General features: G+C 42.5%; 1 long non-coding RNA gene across 1 annotated transcript; it reads right to left on the bottom strand.

The window, feature by feature from the left end:
- Positions 1 to 3059: 3059 nt before the first annotated feature.
- On the bottom strand, positions 3060 to 18536 carry LOC138918571 (uncharacterized). The gene is made up of 3 exons (XR_011428094.1): positions 16604 to 18536; positions 16253 to 16404; positions 3060 to 7364 (listed from the first exon to the last, which is right to left on the bottom strand). It is a non-coding gene; the product is annotated as an uncharacterized lncRNA (long non-coding RNA).
- Positions 18537 to 19631: the final 1095 nt, after the last annotated feature.

The raw sequence follows: 19631 nt of genomic DNA, 5'->3' as shown, positions 1-19631 counted from the left end.
TCAAAGATGACTAAGAATTCACCAAGTGAAGGTAGTGATGATAGACATAGGAGGAGAGCATGCCAGGCAGAAGGCTAGGAGTGTCTTACATTTGTGGAAGTGAAAATATTCTACTATGCCTAGAAGATGCAGGAGTGGAGAAATGAGGATTAGCATAGAGAAATTCAGGCATGGAAAAGAAATAGAAAACAAGATAACTGATACATTGGTGCTATTCCTTTTATAAAAATTAAAAATTAATGGGAGTGGTTTAACATACCTTATTAAAAGAGAAAATCTCTCAGATTTTATATATATAAAAAAGTAAACTCCAACCATGTGTCACTAAGTCTAAAATTATATAAATGGAAAACATATACCTGGGAAAATGCAAAGAGAAAGGCAGGATGGCAGGAAGGGAGGAAGAAAGAAAGAAAAGGAAAGAAGTGGCATAAATTTTATGCCATCAAGGCATAATTCAGGTACACATGAGAAGAAAAAAGAAAATATAGATTTGAAAAATACAAGCATAAGATGGAAATAAAATGGCATAGACTTCCAAAATGTTAAGAAAATTGGCTTCTTTCCTCTAGTGCTACCAGGTGAAATAATGCATAGTACGTAGCAACCAACTTTAACAGTAGTTGAAAATCAGATACAATGCTTTTGATTTTGGTTGTGTTTCCGTTCTGATTGTTTCTAATTGTGGTCATCACAGCTTGGGATATTTCTGTGCAATGCCTATTGATTTTCACACAGAGAAGAAATTTAAGGCAGAAATGAGTGACGTTGCTTTTAAAGAGTATAATGGAGTCAAAAGTCTTCCTTACGCTCATTCCAGCAACAGGATTTAGAAATGCTTTTGGACTTAAGTGGTGAGCAATGCAAGCTGGTTTGAGGGGCATCATACTCTTTCCTAAGGGGTCTTTTGGGGACACCTCACTGTAGATGTTTTCAACTAACTGGTAGCCAGTGCAACAACCCTGAAGTCACGTGGACACAGGATGGAAAGTTTATACCTGAAAGATGGATGCATGAGTCAAGTTGAAATGATTCATACTAGGAGGACAGAGATGACACCGTGGAAAGGGGGAGCGTGATAGTGACTCAGTGGTAAAAGGTGAAAAAGTAGGCTTGGTGTGGGTGGGATCGATTCGTCACCCACATTCCAGCTCATGGTGTTCCAGTTGGACACATGTGCACACATGCACACACAGCTCCGAAGGATGACTCCTACCTTGTTGACAGGGAGCGGAGCTCAGGATGCTTAGGGTCTTGTGTTGGTTATCCCCACATGAAAACGTTGTCTTGCAGAACTGATAGTAAATAACCAGGCCAAGAAATTAAATTAAGGCAGATCAATTTCATTCCACTGGGTCATAAACCTGGAATAAAATACGGTCGTAGGAAGAAAAAGCAGCCAAGATATCCGGACACTTGGCTTCGTATCCAGACTCTGGCACTACATAGCTGTGTGACCCTGGCCTCGGTTTCTGTATGTGTCTGGGGGAGGGAACGGTAGATGGTCTGGCTTTAATCTCCTGCTGTACTGCAGTTACAGATGCGGAGCAAGGTGTCCACTCCAGCCCTTTTGCAAAGAAGGCAGGAAATTATGCTGATGCTATCAAGAGTTGGTTATACATCATTTAAGGATTTCTGGCCTAGAGATAGGAGGAAGAAAGTGCTAGATGGGAGCACATTTACAGAGGGCTTAGGAAAGAGACAGATAAATGTGCCCCAGTCATGTACCAAGATATGGGTCAACCCTCCCCACGCAAGAGAAGTGCCCCCAAAGGGATCCAGAAAGCTGTCTCCTTTCATGCCCCAACTTAAAGCCCTTCCATGGCTTCCCAATTACCTTAAAATTAATGGGGTGAACAAGAAAGTTTTCAGAGAATCAACTCAAGGACCAGCTTGAAACTGAGATGACCCTGGGTCTCTGTGCTCTGCTGAGGGCCTGGGCGACTTGGAAGCGCAGCCCGGCATGAGGGCCATGGCCTCTAACACCAAGACAATGACAGGGTTGGCCTGGTCCACATCCTGGGTCGCCTCTAATCCCACGGTCCTCCTAGCTCATCCTCTGGTTGTGGGGGCCTACTCACCAGTTTTTGACAGTCCTTCCTGCCTCAGGGGTTTGGCCAACTCTCCTCCCTTCTGCCTGGAATGATTTCACCATCTCCTGCACTCCCATTTGTGATCTCTCTCCGCTTTCTAGACAGCTGAACTGCCTCCAACTTTGGGAGGCCTTCTTTGACCCATATCCCCCTGGACTGATCAGTAATAAGCACTGAGTCAGCTGTAATAACATAGTTATATACAAATACGTGTGGTTATGTGTCTGCCTCTCCCACCGGGCCAGAATCACCACGAGGCAGGTACTGGTTTTATTCCCAGTTGAATTCCCAATACCTAGCCTAGGGCTGTATGTAATAGACATTCAAATATGTGTTAAATAAATGAATAAATGCATCACTGCTCTTTGAAGACTTTCTAGACTTCTGTTATGGGTTGAACTAGGTCTCCCAAAAAGCTATGTTTGAGTCCTATCGCCCCAGTACCTGTGAATGTGACCTTCTTTGGAAATAGGATCTTTGCAGATGATCAAGTGAAGACGAGATCGTTAGAGTGGGTCCTAACCCAATATGACTGCTGTCTTTATAAAAAGGGGAACTCTGGACACAGACACGGACAGAGGGGAGACAATGTGAAGACAGAAGACAGCCGTCTACAGTGCAAGGAGAGAGTCCTGGCACAGATCCTCCCCTTATGGCCCTCAGAAGGAACCAACCCTGCCCACACCCTGATTTCCAGACTTCCAGGCTCCAGAACCGTGACACAACAAATTCTGTTATGAAAGGCCCCCAGGCTGTGGTGATTTGTTACGGCCACCCTAGGAAACTAAGAATGTTGAGCAACCCTCTCTTTGCCCTTCCTTTTGCCAGACAAGGGGGCAGTCCTCATTCAGACAGCAGGAGCTCGTGTCCGTGGGAAATTGTTCAGGACGACGAGCAATGGTCAGACTCGCTGTGCTGTGCTCTAAATATGGATACCGCACACATCAACAGTCACATCAGAGTGTGTTGAATAGTGAATAGCGTTTTATTCCACAGTCAGCTATCTGAGGGATTAGGGGAGAAAAAAGGAAATGTTGAACATTTTTTTTAAAAGATACGCTTTCCAGAAAATTTAGAAAAAAATTTTGAGAATGTCTAACATCCTAGGAACATACATGAACATGTATAAATGTGTGTGTGTCTGTGGTTTCCTAGTGTTTGCTGTCTCCAAAGCAAAGAAACTTCAAATTGATGTTATAATGCACCACTGCAGAGCAAGTTGCACAGGTGTCAGGTCATCGCCAGTGAGTTCCTGGGTTTTAAAGCAACTCTCCCAGCATCAGAATATTTAGTAATATTATCTATCAGAAGTCCAGGAAAAAACAACTATTGTGATGGTTTCGGTCTGTTTTTGGTTAGAATTGTATATCTATGTAGCTTGATAAATGTCTTCAAGAACGAGGTCGAACCTGTGTACGTGTTAAAAAAAAAAAATTCTAGGTTCACAGCAATTGTCCATCATGTGGGATTCTGCAGCAGAAACGGAGGGATGTCACCACGTGTGGTCTGGCAGATGAGCAGCACGTTTAGCACGTGGCGTGAAAGCACTCACGGACTTATTGATAGATGTCTCTAGGGTTTGTCCCAGCAAGCAGCCTGGAGTTCCACGGAGCCCCACTTCGCTCACCACGGGCAAGTCCCTTCACCCCACGCCTTTCAACCATCGGGGACTCCTTTTCCTTCTTACTTTAAATTCTCAACATTCAGTTATTTAGGAGAAAAACAAAATACAGTTAGAAATCCCGCACCAAATCAAGAACGTATCCATGCCTTGTACTTGAACAAGAGACTAAGTCTTTTCTCCGCCCATTCTTCATCCCTCAATGAGGTTTGGAATTCTGCCTGCGGTCAGGGGGTATTTTAAATGCCATAGAATTGAGGATGTTGGAGATAAATGTGGTTAGCTCTACTATTCTGTGATACAGGTGTAAGCAAAGTTATATGGGAACAGAGAGGAAGGGCAAATAATTTTGCCTCAAATCTTTTTTTTTTTTTTTAAAGATTGGCACCTGGGCTAACAACTGTTGCCAATCTTTTTTTTTTTTTCTGCTTTATCTCCCAAACCCCACCCTGTACGCAGTTGTATGTCTTAGTTGCACATCCTTCTAGTTGTGGGATGTGGGACACCGCCTCAACGTGGCCTGACGAGCGGTGCCATGTCCGTGCCCAGGATCTGAACCCTGGGCTGCTGCAGCGGAATGCGCGAACTTAACCACTTGGCCACAGAGCCGGCCCACCTCCAATCTTATATATTCGTTATCTCCTTCTGCGTGTGTCGGGCCGGTCAGACAGTACCACCGCGATTGCTGACTGACAGAGAGACACAGGACTCGGAGCCGTGCTGGGCGCAGGGCTATAGCTGCCGCGTGTTGAATACAGGCCTCGCATCCAGGTGCTGGGCCCCGTCCTCTGCCTTTCGGGTCCTGCAGGATGAGAGGCAAGCTCAGCCTGTGAGTCTGCTCAGGAGAGTAAAATGAACGGCAGAAAAAGCTGGCACTGCTGTCGGGTGTAATTCATCCTTGTTCTGATTAGGCGATTGTTACATTCAATTGCACCACTGTCCTCTCTTTATTTCCTGAAGGCTTTGTCAGGATTTTTTATTTTTTCCTGAATCAATGAGCAACTGAGTTGAACAACAAATGCAAAAGTGGCACTAATTTTCCTACAATGTTTGAAAATGTTTATAGAGCCTTAATCTGTAAAGAATACCAAGAAGTCAAGGGTGTGAATATTTCAAATTCCTTCAAAATGTTCCTGTTGGTGAGGAGAAAAAAGACACAGCTTCGAAATTTCCAGAAAGTTTCCATTTCTAAATGCCTTCTGCTTTTTAAGTGATGCGAAGATAGGGAACAATTAACTGTTGATATATGTTCTGAAATCAGTCACTTATTAACAAGAATGCCCTTGGGAAAGTTATTTAACATCTCCAGGCTTCCATTTCACCTCATGTAAATGGAAATAATCAACTCTATTTATAGTTTATTAGCATCAAATGACATAAGACATGAAAAGTTCTCAGAATAGCACCAGCATATAGTAAAAACACGCTATTATTTTATCATTGCTCATATTGCTAAGGGCTTCACTCCAGAATCTAGTTTGATATTTCTTTTTCCCTCCTGCTTTGTTTTCGATGTTTTTATCCCATAATTGGGTTCTCTTACTGAAAGCTGACTTCCTCCCTGGATTCTGGACGGGACTATTAACATTCGTTACACTATTGGTACTCCTTTTCGTTCTGTTTAGTCAACCACTTTCAGCAGCCATATGCTTCCCCCAAAGAAAGGCAATTTATAACCAGATAAAATTGAAGAAAAACGTTTTCATGGCTCTTTCCAGACCAAATGACAGAAGGAGGGAGAAGAGCCTGCAGCAGTGCTAAGAAGGCCCTGTAGAAGGGGGCACCTGGGACTGTTGATAAGGAATAGACCCTGAGGACTCTGATCCCTCCAAGAGAAGGAGCCTGGAGAGCAGCAGCGAGTGGCTGGGCAGTCAGTGTGCATCCTCCAGCTGGTCAGCTGGCCGGGAAGCTCTTCCTAGGGTGCCACACGAGCCTTTGAAGACTGAGCCAGTCTACCCTGACAGCATTCCCTGGCCAGGGCACGGGTCATCCCTCACACCCTTCTGGCTCCAGCTGTCCCAGGAATCCGGCATCCCCAGCCCAGCCCAGGCCAGCCTGTGGGCTTTCTGAGATGCATGTCCTGGCTTCCAGGAACCAGGGCTCCGGGAGGACAAGGCTTGGGTGCCCCCACTTGCTGGACAAGTTTCCTGCAAACCCTGACTCGGGCTGAAATGCAACAAAAGAGGAGAAAGTAAAGGCGTTTTGAGCTTGACTGGGGCATAAAGTGCTTGGCAACGTAAAACAATGGTTTTTTTTTCAGTACCGCTTGTTCAGTTCCTTCTCGAGGATAATAACCCCCTGAATATTCATGTGTAACCTTTCCAGCACTGTGTTTGGTGCTTATTCACGCTCTTGGTGTGGGTGCTGGTGACTCACACTGCCTGTTCCGGCCTCCTGATGTTCTTCTCCAAGCCCCCACTCCACGCGTATCCTCCCATGAGTTCTCCACGGAGGGCTTTGTTAGTCGTTGTGGTTGTTGTGTTGTTTCTTTGGGACTTTGACAGGATATGCGCCTCCGCCAGGGGACCAGCTCATCTGAGCCTTCAGTGCCCTCCCTCCACAGCCCTGCTCATCACACTTTGCCGACCTCATCTCCGAGGAGAAGAGAGCCACCCCTGCTTCCCAGTGGAGCTGGTCGTCACAGCTTCCTGCCTCTGTATCCACTTGTGGCAGGCAGAAGGATGCCCTCACCTTCCCGCCTCAAAATGTCTACTTCCCCAGAAGCTGTGACTGTGTGACCTTCCATGGCAAAAGGGACTTTGCAGATATAAATAGTTCAGGATTGAAGAAGGGTGAGGGATTGGTCCTGGATTATCTGGGTGGGCCCAGTGTAATCACAAGGGTCCCTGTGAGCAAAAGGAGGAAGCAGGAGAGTGACCGTCACAGTGATGCAATGTGAAAAGCACTCAACTAACCCTTGCTGGCTTTGAAGAAGGAGGAAGGTGCCACGAGCCAAGGAACACAGCAGCCTCTGGAAGCCGGAAGAGGCGGGGGAAGGGATTTTTCTCCCAGAGCTTCCAGAAGGAACAAGATTTGCAGGCAGCTTGATTTTAGCCCAGTGAAACCCACTTCAGACTTCCAACCTTAATAAGTGAAAACTAATGACTTTTTGTTGTTTTAAAGCCACCAAGTTTGTGGCAATTTGCTACAGCAGCAACAGGAAACTAATACGTCACTTTATCACCTTTCAATGTTGCATTTCCAGTAGTATTTTCTTCACCTCTTGTAAAGTATATAGACAGTGTGATGATATAATTTATCATGCAAACCAGGACCCTTTCTTGGGCGTGAAGGAAGGCAGCATCAGTAATTATATGGAGACAACAAGCATGACTGAGAACGTTCTGCTCAAACTGTGATGTGCCCTAGGAATACATGAGAGAAACATTCCTGATTCTAGTGTGTTATTTGGCTCAATTTTGCAGGTTTGGCTATTGCTTGTGTGGAACGTTGTGAGATGAAAGAAGCAAGAAGCAGACAAGTGACAATTGTGGGTGGTGGCCTTTCCTTATTGCTAAGCCGTCCCACTTCCATGCAATGACAGGCCATTTCTGCTTCTAGGAAGAGACTTTATTGTCCTCACCAGTCTTCTTTCCTAGTCGTCCTCACTCCTGATGCCTTTGCTCAATGTTCAAAGAGACGACATTCACCTTGGAAGAGAAATGGGAGGAATGGAGCTGAGACAGCATCGAAGACTTGCCCAGGGAGGAAATTACAACATTCAAGGGGCAAATGTTTTTCCATGGTTCCTGCTCTGCGCTGTTTCATCCTTCATCATATTCTAGCTCCATCATCCTAGAATTCCACATTCCGTCATTCCTCTTCTTGTTCTTATCAATAATTTAAACATGAAAATAAAGCATCAATAGACCCCTTAGAAGAAAAAAATGACAATTAACTCGGGACATTGGTTCTGTCTCTGAATTCATTCCCGGATAGAGCACAAAAGTAAGAGAGTTGATGGAAATCTGAACATAAACACAGTGAGAATTCCCTAGGGACTCAGACCTGCTGGTGTACCCACTGAATATGTGTTCAGAGAAGAGAATAGCACGCAGCTGACCAGTGCCACCCAATAAGAGAAAGAACACAGATGGAATAACTTTTGGCAGAGTCAGTAAAATTAATGGACAATACAGAGGTTAAAATAATAATAGTAACTGCTAGCACTTATTGAGACCTTAATATGTGTCAAGAACTGTTCTAAGCAGCTTTCCTACTTTATCTCATGTACTCTTTCCAGTAGCTCTATGACACTGGTATTCATCTCTATTTTACGGGTGGAGGAAACGAAAGTAAAGAGTTAAGCATCTTGCTGAAAGTCACACAGCTGATAAGAGGCAGAGCTTCATTTCAGACCAGGAGGCCTAGGCTCAGAGCCCACAGATCTAAACTCAAAGAGATGAGTGACCATAATGGAAATATGAGACGGGACCACGCCACCACCTAAAGCTAAATGAAACATTTTATATGGAAAATGTAACAATCAAAACAAAGAGCACAGTAGAAGGGCCATATAGCAGAATGGTTACAGCCAAAGTATGCAGAAGTGAGCTGGAAAATTAGGAGAAAATGTCTTGAAACACTTCTGATAGGGCTAAAGAGATGGAAAAATTCAAAAATGAAGATAAGAGAAATGGAGGAATGATGTTTAAGTGTCAAACTCCCCAGTAAAGGTCAATAAGTAGGAGAAAAACAATAAACAAGGGAGATAAGAATGACAGAGAACCTCCTTGTATTAAAGAAAGATGTAAGACCTCAGACTGAAAGGGCTCATAGAGTGCCAAGCAGGGCAGAGAAGAGAAAACCCACATCTAGATGTGTTAGAGGGAATTTGAGAACATGAGGAACAGAGAGCCTTGTAACGTGTTCCAGAGAGACTAAGCACATCCCCATGCAGAGGAAGTCAGACTGGTCTGAGCCCAGCCAACCCCCAGCTGAGTGCGGGAAGCCCACCGAGTCCCCCTTCCCAGTGCGGGAGGGAAGGAGGTCCTTGTGCGTCAGTCTGTCCATGTCAATTCTATGGACCATGAGCACAAAATCAATGCATTCTCTGGCATAAAGGGCTGCAGAGTGTTTACCACACAAGTTCCTCTTTGAAAACATCCTGAAGGACTGGCACCGAGAAGGAGAAGAGGAAATTCAGGCTCAGGTGTGCACTGTGATAGGTGGGAAGCAAGAGTAAGAAAATGCATTCACACATTTTTATTGTTTTCTCAGTAAGCAGTGGTCAAAACTTAGACCACATCAGCAACGCCAGCAATAACAGCAACAGGGGGAGACACACATCTACAGGAATCTGAAACTCAAACGTCCCCTGGGAGGTGGGGAGTCGAACAGCAGGACAGGCGAGTAACAGCTCAAAGATCAATGGAAAGAAGACCACGCACGTGGGTGCATACCTTGTTCCGGGGAGAGTTACAGAAATTGACTGACTGCATAAATTAGTAAGAAAGGTAGAATTGTGGTCTTAATAAAATAAAGAGAAATGTAAGAAGATTAGAGGAAGAATAAATTACTTTTTAAGCCACTAGAAAAAAAACCTACCTAATTAAAAATAACAAGGGAAAAAAGAAATAAAAATGAAGTTTAATAAATAAAACAAAATAAAAGTATCAGTAATGTCAGTAAAGATAAATTAAACTCATCAAAAGACAGACATGCTCAGATTTGGTGAATGAAGAAAAAACAAACAGATCCAGGAATGACTTGTCATGAAGAGGCACGTTGGAAATGAACATATACTGCAGTTTTGAAAATTAAAGGATAGAAGAAGGGTGTGCTCCCAAATCTAAACCAATAAGAAACTTAAGATGGTGATTTTGTTGCTAGGCAAAATGAAATTTAAGGCAAAATCATTACAAAGGACACAAAGGAGACACATCTGATAATATGACTATTTGACAAGATAGAAAACGGTGAGATGAAGTGTACACACAACCAACAGACATAACGTACACACATCAGGGACGCACGAAGCCGCCGTGGGGACCCACCTGCTGTCGGCCACGAAGAAAACGTCAGTGAATTCTAAACCTGTTCTGGATGTGATTCTCTGCCCCTGATCCAGTAAAATGTAACCAATAACAAAAGAATAGCTTTAAAATTCCATATATGACAAAACAAACAAAAACATGTTAAATAACTCCTGTGTTAAAAAATAAATAAGGAGCGATCTTGGGAAATCCTTGTAACTGAGTCACAGTGACAGCCCCACCTGTCACGTTCTGTGGGAAACTCTAGCATTGTGCCCAGGAGGAGGTTTGTAGCCATGACCACATTTATTAGAAAAAGGAAAAATAAAAAACAAGAGAATCCGAAAGCATCCAAATCCAAAAGCTAGAAAAAAATGAGTAAGCAGGAAGAAATAGGAAGTAAGGAAAATAAAATGTGCGAAATCAATAAAATTCAGGAAAAAATGATGACATAAATAATAACAGAATTTACTTCTCTTAAATGTTGGTAAAAACACAAACTCTGGCAAGAGAAAATTTCAAAGTTATACTGAAAGAAAAGGGGAAGTAGCAGATATAACTGATTCAGAAGCAGAAAGAATATTAGGAAGAATTACAACGTATTTTACAACTGAATTTAATTGAGTTTTTAGGAAAAAATCATAAAATGTCAAAAATGGTCAGAAGAAGTAACAGAAAAATCGAGTAGACACACAAAATTAAATTAAAATGGTAATCAGAGACTTCCCCAAGCAAAAACAAGGGCCGTCCGCACAAGTCAGTCCTAGCGGACTCTCCAGAGCAGCTCTCTTCCCAAAGGGGAGCCCCAGACGTTCAGAGGGCCAGGAGCAGTGAGGGCAAGACTGACTCCACCATGAGAGGAGTCCAGGATGAATCTTACACCCCTTCCACCGATCTTGTCCCCCACCTCACTGCAGACTTTCACGCCCAAGGTCAAAGCATAGCTTTGTCGTTAGACCACTCTACCTTAATCTCAGCTCCGTGTCTGCCACACTCTGACCACTACCTCCCATCTTTCCAGCTCCCTTCCCCTGGTTCTCGGATTCCCAGTGAACCTCAGGTTCTACCTGCAACCACACTCCACTGATGCAGTTTTCATGATCCCCCTGTCCACTGAGTTCCTCTCTTTCCTCATTATCCAGCATAAATGCCATAGCCAATCATAATCACCTTGCCCTTAAATATGTTTCAACCCCCTTGCTCCTCTCTTGCTTCATGGTACACACTTGTCAAAATCACAGGTTAGCTAGAATTCTCTGGGTAATCCTTGCCTGCATCAATTCAGCCTAAATTTGGCTGGAGAAAATCCGACAACCACACTGACCTCGTGTTAAATTGATAGTCAAGAACCTCAAGGGGGCTCTTGGTGCTTCTGGCGTTCATACCATGTTTCACCAGTCCATTTGCTTGTTCACTCACCTCCATGACTGTTTCACACTTTCCTCTCACTTCTGAAGCCCTAATAAGTGTGCCCTCCTCACTGTCAGCCTTCAAGTAATCAAAACGAGTGTGCTCACAGACTTCCATTAATTGCTTCAGTTCACATCCCAATATCTATAATGAAATACTCTGCCTGCCTCCTCTGTTACCAGAGGAGAACTGCTTTCACGGATTCCCCACATGTGCACTAGATCTCCAGGATATTATCCAACCATTCTCTCTTCCCTTCTATGTCCCCATTGTTTCCCTTTCCTGGGTCAATTTCATCACCACAACAATATGTTACGAGTTTTCCTAGCTTAAAAAAAAGAACACTGTGATCTCTCCATCCCCGTAGACTTCTCTTTAAAAGCAAACTCTTTAAAAACATTGTCTATATTCACTCCCATTTTTACTTAACCCCAATCCAATACAGACGCTCACCATACCTCTCATCTCCCCTCCCCAAGTCACTGACGGCTTCCTTATAGCCATTCCAGTCATCAATTGTCATCATTCTCTTACTTGGCCAACTATATTTAACAAAGCATTGTCCTCCCCCTCCTGGAGTATTTTCTTTTTTTGTCTTCCATGGTGGCAGCCTCCATTGGTTCTCCTTCTGTCTCATTGGTGGCTTCCACTTATATCTTTTGTTAGTTCCTCCCCGTGTTCCCAACCTTATCAATTTAGAATATGCAAGGGTTCAGGATCTGCTCCTCCCCACTCTCTGACTATATGCACTTCCTAGGTGATTTCATCCAGTGTTATGGTTTTAAATACTGTCTGTGTGTGGACAATCCCCTAATCTCTATCTCCAGCACAGATCTCTCCCTTGAAGTTCAAACTATATATCCAATTCCCGGCTCCCTATTTCCATGTGGATCTCTAATTAAACACATAAACTTGGTCTATTCAACACCAACTCCTGATTTTTTCTTCTTGCTTCCAAAATCACCCCCTCCCCCATCCTCATGCAGTCCTCCTGACCTAGTTGAAGACAATTCCAGGTACTAGGAGTCAGTTATTTGGAGTATCTTTAGCTTCCCTTTTCCTTTCCCATCCCATATTGACTCCACTAGGAAATCTTTTGGGGTCTACTTTCAAAATATATCCACAACCTTTATTCTCACCACTCTCCCTGCTGCTCTTTGGGTCAAACCTGGTTCATCTTCCTTCAACTGGTTATGAAATGGCAAATAGGCACCCTCATTCCTAGTAGAGAGAGGAGTGGGTTCATTCAACCTGGAGAGCATTCTGCAGCATTTATTAAAGGCAAGCACGCATATACTCTGTGAAGCAGAGAAGCCCACGCAGGTCCATATGGGGATACATGCAGCATCATTTGTGGTAGGGAGAACTGAAAGAAACCCAGGTGCCCAGCACTCAGTGGACAGATAAGTACATATGATGAAAACGTATGGTTGCATTTTATGCCACAGTGAGAAGTAAAATTTAGCAACATGGAGAGATCTTGAAAACAGAGCATCAAGCGAAAAAACGAAACAGGATAGGCAGTACAAAATTGTCTGTGTAGTTTAAGATTGCATTTATACTGTATGTCCTTCAAGGATATGTTTGCATCCAGGGACATTTAATAAAGGCATTTGAGTTGGTGCCTTGGTATGAAAAGAAATGCATCCGTGATGAATAACGAAGAAGAAAATAATGAAATAAAATAAAGCAAAAGTGTCCTCAGATAGACCCGTAACTACAGGGGGCTGTGACACCCAAATCTTTTCACTGGTAGGAAACAGAGAGAGGAAACTAAAGCAAAAAGAAGTTTTTGCAATTATCTTAACCCAATCTCTGCTTTAAACAAAAATACCTTCTATCATATCTGGGCTCCAGGCATTCTCTAGAAAGTAGAAACTTAAGGGAATCCAGTTGTCAAAACCCTTCTTTTACAGAAGAGCAGAGTTTTTTCAGGGAGAACTGCTGATGGAAGAGGGGTGGACTAGGTTTTCTAAGATGTCCTCGAACTGAATAAGTTACTAAAAAATACATGTTGCTCAACACACACATGCACACACACACACACACCCCAGAACTCTTTGAGGGCTAAAAAAAAATGTGAATAAAATAAAAACAGAACTGGGTGAAGGCAAGCACAGAAGCTAGTGTGCCAATGTTTGGGGACAGATGCCAATACTGGGAATCTAGTTTTGGGGATTAATGTGGCCACTAAGGGGAATGTGAGGTTGGGCTTGGAGTATGCTGGCAAAGTGGCGCGATTGAATTGGCGCCTCCTACAATTGAAGGGCGCCAGGACAATTGAATGGACAGCAGCCTCAGAGAAACCGTGGGTGAGAAAACCTGACTGCCTCCAGCGAATCAAAAACGTCTCTAACTTGGTCCTTTTGCAAAGAGAAAAACAACCTCCTCTGAGAATGTGGATCATAAGCCTGGTCTCATGTGGATCTGAAGCTCAGGCGTACACTACCCTGTGCTCAAGGAACCCCCAGGCTGAGCGTTGTATGAAAAGTTTTCAGGCAGGTGGCATCCAATATATTATAAAGCAAATCCCCTCTGGAGAAAATTATCTCCAATCCTGGTCCCTAGGGCTTTCCACATATTTCATTTGTCCAAATATTAGCTCACAATAAAAAACAAATTACTACACCATAAGGAATCAAGTCTCTATGAAGGAGAATAAGCAGAAGCCACAAGTGACTTATTTCAATTCTCAGACTTCACATACTATAGGGATCAGACAGAATACAAAATGACCAAGAAAATGGAGTATGAGGGAGGGATAAAAAGAAGAGTGGATAAGTGAGAATTTTTCAGAACTGATTAAAATAAATGAAACCAAAAGTATACACTAGAAGAAAATATAATGATATCTTCAAAGCAATGAGGAAAATAAATGTCAGTCTAGATTTCTGTACATGACAAAATGATCTCTCTAGATCAAGGGTGAAGTGATAATACTTTTAAAAAACAAAAACTGAAAGAATTCACAACCCCAGATTCTTCCTAAAGGCACTTCTGTAGGACCAACTTCAGAAAGAATGGAAAGCATCCCAGAGGAAAGTGTGGTGAGCAAGCAACCTGGGAGCACGCGCAAAGTCTAACCACCACTGGTTATGGAATGACAATTGCAATGTCTCATTTATTGGGTAAAATTAATACCATGAGATCATATGGCCAACAATAGCAGGTGAGCCAGATGGGGGGTGATAGAAGAGCATCCTGAGGTCTTTGCCTTGTCCACGAGAAGAGTAGACATACTGAATTAACTTTACACTTGTTATTTTAAATGGATATATAGATGTATGTCACATATATATAACAATCTATAAAATAAATGAAAGGAGAAAAAAGAAGTAATGATACAGAAAATAGAAGGACAAATAGTAAGCACAAAACGAGGTGGTGGAAACAAATCCACACCTACTAGGAACCACGAGGAATAAATTTGCTAGGTAAAAGACAGAGATTTCCAGATGGGATTTAAAAAATCAAATTATATGCCCCTTACAAGAGATATGCCTAAAGCATAAGAACATGAAAATGTTTAGGTAATTAATTGAAAAATGTGTGCCAGGCAAATAACAACCAAAAGAAATCTGACATAGTAATATTAATATCAGAAAAAAAGGCTAATGGGCAAAAACTGTTATTACAGATGAAGAGGGTCATTATATCTTGATTTAAGTTTAAATTGCCTAGGAGGGTATAATAATTCTAAATATTTATGGATGTAATAAAATAGCCGTAAAATGTAAAAACAAAAAATTGATAGAATTACATGGAGATATAGGCAAATTTATTAACAAACTTGGATACATTCATATAACTTGGTTAGAGATGGATAGGTCAGGCAGAAAATATTTCATACAGATAGAAAGATTTCAACCACACAATTAACAAGCTGGGTTTAATGGGCATATAATGAAACTCTGCTCAATAATTTGACAACACCATTATTTTCGTTACTACCAGGAATATTTACACAGGCCCTGTGCCACAAAATAAGTCTAAATGAATTTCAAAGAATTGAAATAAAGCTGGGCATATCTTCTGATTATAATGTAACCAAGCTGTAAATCAAAAAGAGGAAGATAATGTTCAAACACTGCATATATTGAGAAAAGTTTTAAAACTTCTAATTCATATGTCAAATACCAATTAAATAGAAATCAAAATGCAAATGAAAAATAGGCAATTAAACAATATTGCAAATACCACATATTAAAATATGTGGGAGACGGTTCAAGTAAGGCTTACAGGGAAATTTAGAGCATTATATTAGAAAAGAAAATTAACGAAATATTAACAAGCTAAGCTTCAATTTAAGAAGTTAGGAAAAGCAAAACAATAGAATCCTAGAAAGTGGAAGGAAAGAGATGATGAAGGTAAGAGTAGAACAGAGATACGATAGGGAGGTCAACGATCTCAAGAACTGCTTTTTAGAAAAGACGGCAAAATAAACCTCTGACGATATTGATCAAGAGAAGCGGGGGGAGCACAAATACTCAATAATACGGCTGCAGAGCGGATCATAGGTACAGATTTAGAAGGCTTTTAAAAATTATAAAAATTCAAGCAAAATGGACAAATCCCTAGAAATATGCCAAAACTGTCCTTTAAAAATCTGAGATTTTCTGTATTTGAATTAGAAAGCCTGAAAAATCTTGGACTTGAAGAAATTGGATGAATAGCTAAAAATCTTCCTACAAAGAGAACACTAGACCCTGCAGTTTTATAAGGGAATTCTTCCAGATTTTCAAGGAAAACCCCATTTCAAATATTTGCAAACTTCTTTTAAAGATTGGCACCTGAGCTAACAACTGTTGCCAATCTTCTTTTTTTTTCTTCTCCCCAAAGCCCCACAGTACATAGTTGTATATTCTCGATGTGAGCGCCTCTGGTTGTGCTATGTGGATGCCGCCTCAGCGTGGCCTGATGAGCGGTGCCATGTCCACTCCTGGGATCCAAACCAGGGAAAATCTGGGCCACACAAGCCGAGCACCCGAACTTCTCGGCCATGGGGCCGGCCCCTCCCCCAATCATTCTTGATACCAAAATGAAACAAGCCAAGTATGAAAAGTGAAAATTCAGGATAAATCTCATTCAGGAACAGATGTGAAATTCCTAGGTGTCACAATAATAGTAATAATATTGGGAAATCCAGTCCATACCTTGCCTCCTTGTTGTGGAGAGTCAGCTTCCACACATGTGCCTTCAGGCTTCCTGGCCGTTGCCTTCTCCAGGCCTTTCTTATCACCTTTTTTGGTGAAAGGAGAAGATTCTGGCAGACATGGAGCATCCCCTTGAGTGAGATTGGAGAGCCCTGCAGAAGGAAGGCAAGTGAGGCAGGATCAACAGCAATCCTGTTGATAATAAGCATCTACTCCGTGCGGTGGGCTCGTGTCTTTGTCCTCCTCTCCTTGAATCTGTGCTGAGAACCAGCTGGTGTAGGGTTGGTTTGCCTCGATCCTAATCAGGAGCAAAACAGCCTTGCCACAGAATGCTCTCCAGGATAAACAAACCTGATGAACAGATTCCATTCTTCCAAGAAAGACGGACATCAATCAAATAACCACACAAATAAATACAAATGTGCAACTGTGATAAGGAAGAACATGCAGCTCCTCAGGGTTCTAGAAGAGTATGTGATGTAGAGCCTGGCTTTCTTGGTGGTTAGCAAAGGCTGCGCTGAGTGAATAATATTTGATCTGAGATTTAATGAAGTATGAAAATTAGCCAGTCAAGGAAAGGAAGAGAAGATCGACCTAGGCAAAGGGAACAATATGTCCATGTGCCCCTACGTGGGAGGGAACAGGTCTTTCTGAGGAAATGGAGTCTAGGGAAGGAGAATGAGGCTGGGGAAGGAGCAGGGCTCAGTCAACCAGGCTCAACAGCCCACAGAGGAAGAGTGGACTTGAACTTAGACAGTCAATGGCTTTAAAAGAGGAATGACACAACCCAATTAGTCCTCTTCTAAAGCTCTTGTTATCTGTAGTATGAAGAATAGAGCAGAGCAGGGAAAATGGAGGGATAATTAAGAGAACATTACATTAGTCCAGATGAGAGGTGGTTGTAACTTGGACAAGGATGGCGGAGGAATGGGAGAGGCATGAGGAATGCCGATGAGATTCAAAAGGAGACAGGATAGATCTTTATGATTAGATAGGGGATGTGAGGAAAATGAAAGAATCAAGGATGGGCTAATAGAAAGAGAGAGACCATTCACTAATAGGAAACAGAAGAGAAGGACCAAGTTAGGGGTGAGGTGAAGCGAAGGTAAAAGTTTGTTCAGTTCAATGTGCTTTTGAGACAGCCGGGTGGAGGTTTTGAGTGGAGAACATGAGTCTGGACCTCAGAGGTGAGCTCTGTGTTAGAGAGGAATTTAAAAGTCATACGTGTATAGAGGGAAGTTTGAATCGCATCAATTATTGATGATGACAAATAGGGAAAGGCTATAGAGAGCCGAGAAGAGAGTTTGGGGACTTCAACTCTTAGAATTTGGACGGAAGATTAAAAAGCAGCAACAGAGAAATAGAAGGAAAGCCCGAAGAATGCAGAGTTATGGAGAACAAGGAAACGAGAGTGCTTTTTTCCCCTTTATTTTTTATTGTTGTAGGAAGATTAGCCTTGAGCTAACATCTGCCGCCAGTCCTCCTCTTTTTGCTAAGGAAGACTGGCCCTGAGCTAACATCCGTGTCCATCTTCCTCTACTTTATATGTGGGACACCTGCCACAGCATGGCTTGACAAGGGTGTGTAGGTCCACACCCGGGATCCGAACCAGGGAACCCTGGGCCACGAAAGGAGAATGTGTGAACTTCACTGCTGCGCACTGGACTGGCCCCATGACTTATTGCTTCTTTGGTGGAACTCTGAAATATCTCTCCAGGTTGTGCTGATATGGTTGGTATAGGGATGGCACTGAGAGAAACCATGTCCTGTATGTTGTACTATCATATGTGGGGCCCAGAATAACTATGGTTGCTGTACAATTATTCATCATCAAACAGAGACTAAGTGATAGTCATGAATTATTGCTTATTAAGGTAGTGTACATTTTAGAGAAGTTTTTAGCAAGGATTGAAAAAAGAAGATAGATCTTGCTAAGTTTCCGTTGACCAGCAAACAAGTTTGTGTCCATTCCTCAGTTCTGGAGAGCTCCCTGCCTCCCTGAGGCCAGTTACACTGGGTCACGGCCATCCTTTAGGAACCGGGGTGTCCTGGTTTCTCCTTTCAGCAGAGGGCCTACCCACGGCTGCCATCTTCACCTCCTAGTTGTCCCTACAAGGGTGCCCTTTGAGAGAGATCATGAGCACGCCGACAGACCAGGGGGGCCAGACTGAGGCCACACTGCAAAGGGACGAAGAAGGAAGAGATAAAAATTAAGATACAAATGATTTTGTAATTCAGGTTTTTTCCTTTCCTCAAATCTTTGAGGCTTCATGCCAAACAATAGCTGAGAAAAATGAAAAGGAAAAAAAAATGAGCATGTATGTTCAAAATCCTATATTTAAATTGTTCATAACTTGATTATTTTTGCTGGTTCTATTAATCTCCAGAAGAGTAGCTAAATGCAAATGCAAGAATTTTAAGGCATTAAAGATTATGCAGAAAAATCTGAGTAAAATTCCAAGAATATGTATATAGATGCAACATATAAATGATAATTTAAGGGCCTTTCCAAGAACATTTGCTTAATAAATAGGAACGAGAACGGGAATTTTTGCAATGCTAATTATTATACATTACTTTCTCCTTCCAAATCTTACAAGATGCTAGGAGATATGTTACAGGTATTCATTTGGAAGAGAAATAATCTTTAACATCTATTCATGAGCAGAATGGAAGGTTAAAGAAAACCAGAGTGTGTGGTTCAGAAAGAGTGTTCCGGAATATTGTAAATATGAATAGGTGTTTGTGTAGTGATGGAAAGAAAACATGTTTACTCAAAAGTAACAAAGATCATCACAGCCCCAGTGCAGGAAATGGGCTGGCCTAAGTCCATGCATCGTTTTAAAAATAGAATGTGGAGAGGCATGGTTTTGACCAAGATTGCTGTAACTACGCTTTCATTAAGGAAGAAGGTATCCTAACCCAAGGACAGGCTCACTCAGCTGCCTCTAAAGTGTTTACACTAACAGACTAATAAAGTCCGCAAGTGAGATCTTGGCACGAACTGGCCTCGGGTCGGCTTCCCGGAATGCAGAGGTCAGGCAGGAATTCAGGAACGCGAGCGAGGTCACCTTTCTTCCCGCTCTGGACGTTCTGTACCTCCTTCTGTGTCCCTGCAGGTACTGTCCTTTTCTTTCTCCAGGTAGCAGCGGATTTCGGCCAGTTTCATGGTCACCGTTCAGAAACTTAGAGAACAATGTCCAACGGTTCAGGAAGAATAGTGAAAAACAGCCTGCTGAAGAACGCGAGACCACACCGAGGAAAGTGAATGAACGTCCTCCTCGATCGAAGTGTTTATCCCAGATCTGTGCCTGTTTGTTGTCGCAGTTCTTTCGTGCTGGACTCACAGCGCTAAACACATAGATGTGCCTGATAAATT

The sequence above is a fragment of the Equus caballus genome, chromosome 17 (assembly GCF_041296265.1).
Source record: "Equus caballus isolate H_3958 breed thoroughbred chromosome 17, TB-T2T, whole genome shotgun sequence".
Taxonomy (NCBI): Eukaryota; Metazoa; Chordata; class Mammalia; order Perissodactyla; family Equidae; genus Equus; species Equus caballus.
This window is presented reverse-complemented; position numbering and strand designations above follow the sequence as displayed.